This window comes from Chiloscyllium plagiosum, unplaced genomic scaffold (genome assembly GCF_037043375.1).
Source record: "Chiloscyllium plagiosum isolate Xiang-an unplaced genomic scaffold, Cpla_swu_hap1 HiC_scaffold_13, whole genome shotgun sequence".
Classification (NCBI taxonomy): domain Eukaryota; kingdom Metazoa; phylum Chordata; class Chondrichthyes; order Orectolobiformes; family Hemiscylliidae; genus Chiloscyllium; species Chiloscyllium plagiosum.
In genome coordinates this window covers 52373462-52379812 of record NW_028270151.1, presented here as the reverse complement: position 1 = coordinate 52379812, position 6351 = coordinate 52373462, and positions in this window count along the sequence as shown.

Sequence of the window (6351 nt, the reverse complement as noted above, 5' to 3'; positions counted from 1 at the left end):
GGGTGCTCTGGTTTCCTCTCACAGTCCAAACATGTGCAAGTCAGATGAATTGGCCTTGCTAAATTGCCCATAGTGTTAGGTGCATTAGTCAGAGGGGAAAATGGGTCTGGGTGGGTTACTCTTCAGAGGGTTGGTATGGACTGGTTGGGCCCAATGGCCTGCTTCCACACTGTAGGGAATCTAATCTAATCTAATCTAATCTAATCTAATTGTTTGTTCCTGTCAACTTGGCTTCTAATGCATATTCCTATTTTTGAGTGTTGTAGTCCACTATTTGAAGCTAATTGAACTGTAGCTTTGAAGAAAGGCGAAATACTTTAAATACTGAAAATATGAAACAGACACAATGCTGGAGAATCTCAACAGGTTTGGTAGCATTCACGAAGAGAGAGACAGAGTTAAAGTTTCAAGCCAGGTATGACTCTGACTTTGGTTTCTGATCAAGATGGAATTGAACAATGCAAAATTAGAATCTGAGTCTATAGAACACCCAATAGTTGACCCTCCACCTCTTCAAGACCTATCCATTAGTCAAATGGCCAAATATTTGACTTTATGGCCATTCTTGAATGAAGACACACTTTCTACGCTTAGTAATCATATTTCAGGCCTAAGAACAAATTGAAGAAAATGTACATGCCCAGCTTTTCAATGCTTAGTTCATGTAGGAATGCCAAAGATTGTGCAGAAAGTACAATATTACAATGGCAAAATTTTGATAGCTTTAATCACATTTTGACATGTACCTATTCTGCATTGTGTTTGAGATAATAGTATCATGCTTGGGAGGAACAACGGCTGTGCCAAAAGATCATAAAAACAATGGGAGAATGAGTATACTATTCAACCCATTGGGCCTGACCCTTTTAATAAATCAAGACTCACACAATTGTTGGCTTTTCTACTATTCTGCCTGCGTCCTCATCCACATTTCCATAACTCCTGATTACGCTATTTGTGTTATGGACCACACCAGACACCCTCAAAACATTTCAAGAAGGTAGCCCAGACCCAAACTTTGCTAGTTGCTTTAAGTAGGTGGAATGTGGATGTTCGAGGAATGATGCAGCTGGTCAAGTTTTAGTTAGTTTTAAGCAAAACACTTTGGTTATGTTTCATTCGGTAATCTTGTAAATAAAAAAGAACAGAATACCAAATAACTTGACCTATCCGAAAACCTAACAGATCATCCCAATTTCATGATGCTGTTCCAACACTTGCAACAATCCCCATGAATGCCCTTGGCACAAAAGGTAAAATCAAACACTGGGTCTTACAGGAGAGAAGTCAGAGAGAGAGGAGGATCAGCCTGCTTCTTTGGGGTCCAGAATGTTTTCAACACTACTGCTAAAAACCAAACCAAACCAGAGAAAAGCTGAGCATGGATGAACTGGCCAGTCCCTTTTCATTGTACAAGTGTTTGTTTTCAAACATGAAAGCCTGTTGCCTGAGGCAGTATCTGTTAGCTATAATTAACCTGGCCCTAAAACCCTTCAACTTAGACTTCTCGGAGTCTGTGTCTTTTATGACCTCTCTGGAAAAAAAAATGGACAGCATAACCTTGTTAAAGGAGCAACTTTGTCACATTTGTCACAAGTCTGCCTAACTCATTGTTGAATATATTTAATGACTTGTCTTCCACTGCTTTTGGAATAGAATTCAACAGAGCTAAAGATAGAAGAAAAAAATTCTCAACTCCATCTTAAGCCTTTAGAGTATTATGTGCTGTTCTGGAATGCACACCACAGGATGGCTATGTTAGCACTGGAGAGGGTACAGAGGAGATTTACCAGGATGTTGCCAGGGCTACCAAGTTATAGTTGTGGAGAGAGATTGGACACATTGGGATTGTTCTCCGTAGTGCAGAGAAAGTTAAGATGGGACATAATTGAGATGTATAAAATTACGAAGAGCCTAGATAGAGCAGTTAGGAAGAAACTTTTCTCCTTGATGCAGGGATCAATGACAAATGTTTAGATTTAAGGTAAGGACAGAAGGTTTTGAGGAAAAACGTTTTCTGCTAGAGGGTTGGGAATCTGGAACTCATTTCCTATCGGCATGGTAGAGTTAGAAACCCTCAACATTTCAGAAAGATTTAGAAATGTGCTCGTAATGCCAAGACATACAAGGCTATGGGCTGAGTGCAGAAAATGTGTTTAGAAAATTAGCTGCTTGTTTTTGACTGACATGGACATAAAGGGCTGCAAGGCCATATATATCTCTATAATTCTAAAATTCCCCACAAGAAAAAAAAGGATCTCAACATCTACCCTGTCCAGCCCCTTTAGGATCTTGTGCTTCAATAATCATTGCCATTTGCTACTAGGTTTTTGCTTTATGTTTGGAACAACTATAAACTAATTTGTAGAAATTGATTGCTATGATTAGTTACAACTCCTGGCTGAGGACCAGGAAGTTGGGAGAGGAGAATTACCTGGACCTTGGCCTTTCTTCAGCTGGCAATTTCTATGCTGGTGTTTTGAAGTGGGCTAACATTGAAACAACTTATTAAAGAACTACAGACTTACCTAAGGTTTGTAGATGTATCTCAAAGCTTTCTTTACTATAATGATCGATAGTCTACAGTTTCACAATGAATTACTTTGAAAGTGTAATTATCTCAGGCAAGTTAAGTAACAGTAACTTAAACCTTTAAAGCAGTAGTAAACCAAGTATTCATTAAACCTCAAGAGATGAAATATAATATATTTATAATAGTACACACCCAAAAATCTTCCTCAACTTCTTTAAAAATATTAGAACCAAGCTGACTTTGTGCTATCTATGTTTCTAATAAATATTTGTTCAATAATAGGATCATTCAGAAATTATAGAAATATTAATGATCAAGTGTTAATCCATTGGGCATGTACTAAAGTTGTAAGATGCAAATCTCAGTTTGCATTGGCGAATACAGTTTCCAAAAAAATTGGGCATTCGTAACATTTATTTGCTTTTGAGCTGCAGCTCGTGGATAAGTTCCAGATTGTATCTTATGTGAAGCACATTGCAACATTTTTCTGTATTAAAGACTTGGCATACAATTTTCTAGCTTTAAGAACAACTTTATGGAGAGCTTAGTAATGATGAGGCAGTGTTAATGTAATGGGCTTACAGTTTTTGTCGATGTGAAATTTACTGCATTAGGCTTGAAAGTTATCAACAGGAAGAAGACATTCGTTATAGCAATGAAATATTTTGTGCAATTTGTAAGAAAAATGGCTTCAATTTATAAAACAGCTAGGAAGATACAAAAGAATCTTAACTTACAAGATAGATCTTTCTGGAAGAGATGTAAGTACTGACAAAAACCTCTTAAAAGCTGAGGTCAAACCATTCTAGAATGAGATGGCAGTGGCAATGAGGGTGATGTCTCATCACTCGAACAGAAGAATAAGTCAAGAAAAAAGTAATTATCTGAAAAGATAAGAACCAATGCTGTCCTCTCTAATCAACTTCACCTCATGGGGTTCAATGCATTGGTCATTCTTATTTCTTTTGAAGTAGAACTGATCTTTTGTGCTACTCCACGTTTCAAAGATTTTCTACTTCACTAATTTGCAATAAACATCTCCATCTTCCTTCACAAACTTTACCACTGCAGCTTTAAAAATTTGTTACCTACTGCAACAAGTTAATGCCTGAATTCCTATAGATTCAGTTGTTTGAATACCTTCAACTTAAGCATGAATTCATGTTTCTAGTGAGTAGGTAGCTTCTGACGTTTATATAAAAGAGTGACTGGAAGGAGCATTGCAGATTTATTCTTAAATCTAACCTCTCATGAAGGTTCATTCACCTCTCGGGGTAACTCAAGGGTCTAGATATAGAATATAATTGGACTGGTTGACCTGTGAAAGCTGTAGCTTATAGGTTTTAAATCCTTTCATGTGCCCCAATCTCCATCACAAAAACCCAAGCTTCTTTTAGTTTATATCTAATCCATTTGAAGCAAAAATAATCTGGAGGACAATGGTTGGGATGAGGAGAAGGAAAGAAATTATTTTTGTTAAAGATATCCCATAGGAGGTAGTGTAGTAGTGATATGGAAGTGATACTTCGAGGATGCAAAAGGAATGAAGAGTGGATGAGTATACGTCTGCATCCCAACAGAAGTCATAAAGAGCACTATTCCATACTGAGAGTTATTGGATATCTGATATCCTGCCTGAAAAGAAGGATGTTTCAGAAATGACATACTTACCTGGGATCACTAAGCTGAGCTACGAATGTGTAGGTGGTGACAATTTTGAACCTTGATTCTGCAATCCTCATATGAGTAAGATTTAACATAATGTAGTAGCTTCAATGGTGTCTGATTGTCCCCACTTCAGAAGTAGGAGAAAGTGAAGACTGCAGGTGGTGGAGAGTCAGAGTCGACATTCTTAATGAAGGGCTTATGCCCGAAACATTGACTGTCCTGCTGCTTGGATGCTGCCTGATCTGCTGTGTTTTTTTTCCTGTGCCACACTTTTCGAACTCCACTTCAAAAGTTGTTAATTACAAGTCTTCTTGTGTGGCAAGCTTTCAAATGTGTGGAATTTGTGTACACTGTAGGTGAGACAAGTCAGCTTGCAAATTATTTCCAGGAACAAGTTATGATGAGAGAAAGTTATCATGACTCTGTGAACCTTTTGTATTGAGAGTACATCTTCTAGTATCGGTTCTCAGGTGGCAGCTAGGAAATGCATTTTTGGAGACATGGAAAGATGGTGAAAGAAATTCCTAGTTTGAATAGTTTTGTAAGGAGTAATAATAGTTGAAAAGTTAGGAATTTTGGAAATGGAATAAAATAAAAAATTACTGCTTGAGTTTGCTGAGTTATTTTTACACTCTATGACTTGGCTTTGATTAAAAGGATTTATGATATTCAGGAATAAATATGACACAGGCTTTTGGGCAAGTTTAAATCAAGATAAATCCATATTCAGATAATATCTCAGAATGTAAACTCCAGACACTCAATTTCCTATGCACAGGTACACGTTCAAGCAAGGATTCTAGAGAACAAAGCATGTAACTAGATCATTAACAAGAAGCAAATTGCATTCTGATTCAGATTCATAGAGTCAGAGAGCCCTATAGCACGGAGACAAGCCCTTCAGCCTATACTGGTCCATTACGATCAAAATGTCCATCCATGTTAAACCATTTCCCTACACTTGGCCTCTAAACCTTTCCTGTCCATGTATTTGTTCAAATGCCTTTTAAATGTATTTAATATACCCAAGTCAACCACTTCCATAAGATTCCACCCCCCCAAACTCAGTCTCCTATGCTCTAAAGAGAAAAGTTCTAGCTTGTCCAACCTCTCCCCATATCTCAGCCAATCGAGTCCTGGCAATATCCTTGTAGATTTCTCTTTCCAGTTTAATATACCAAGGTGACCAAAACTGAACACAATACTCCAAGTGTGGCCTCACCAACATGCTGTACAACTGCAACATGACTTCCCAACTTCTTTACTCAGTGCCCTGACTGATGAAGACCAATGTGCCTAAAACCTTCTTCACTACCCTGTCCACCTGTGACTTCACTTACGGAGAACTGCACTTGAGCTTCAAGGTCCCTCTGTCCCATTAGACACCTTAAGGCACTTCCATCACTGTGAAACTCCTACCTTGATTTGACTTTCCAAAATGCAAGACCTCATAATTATCTATATTAAACTCCATTTAAAGTGTACACAGGATGGGCATCAGTGGATTTCTTGTTGAAGTATTTTTATGGAAGTTGGCAGTCTTTGGATTTCCAGATAAGATTACAGCCAGATTTCTATAGAGCCAATATTTTCATGTGAGAACTAGTTGGTCCCTTTGCATTGTCTGAGTAGACTGGATTTAGCAGAGTTCTGCTCTTTCAGTTGGAGGAATTGACTCTCTGATCTGGTTTGTTTTCCAGATTGACTGATTTCCCCTGGTCTGGGTAATAAAACTATTCTTTGTTCTTTGTAGCCTTTTCAGTCACAAGATTAATACTTGGAAATAGGGAGGACTGCAGATGCTGGAAAGTCAGAGTCGATAAAATGTGGAGCTGGAAAAGCACAGCAGGTCAAGCAACATCAGAAGAACAGGAGAGTCAATGTTTCGGGTAGCACCTTTCATCAGGACTGAGTCAAAGGAATGTAGAAGAAAGGTTGAATGCAGAAGCCCAAGCATCTACATTCATTGCACTTTTAATACCCGAATGGAGCTGATAATTTAGGATAAAATGTGGTTATTAATATTCACGTTCTTTGATTTTTTTAATATACATTTTGATTATTTTCCTTTTAGTAAATACCTGGGTTTTTGGAATCTAAACAAATAACAAGTGCAATATCAAGTTGACCTCATCTTAATTTCCTTAGAA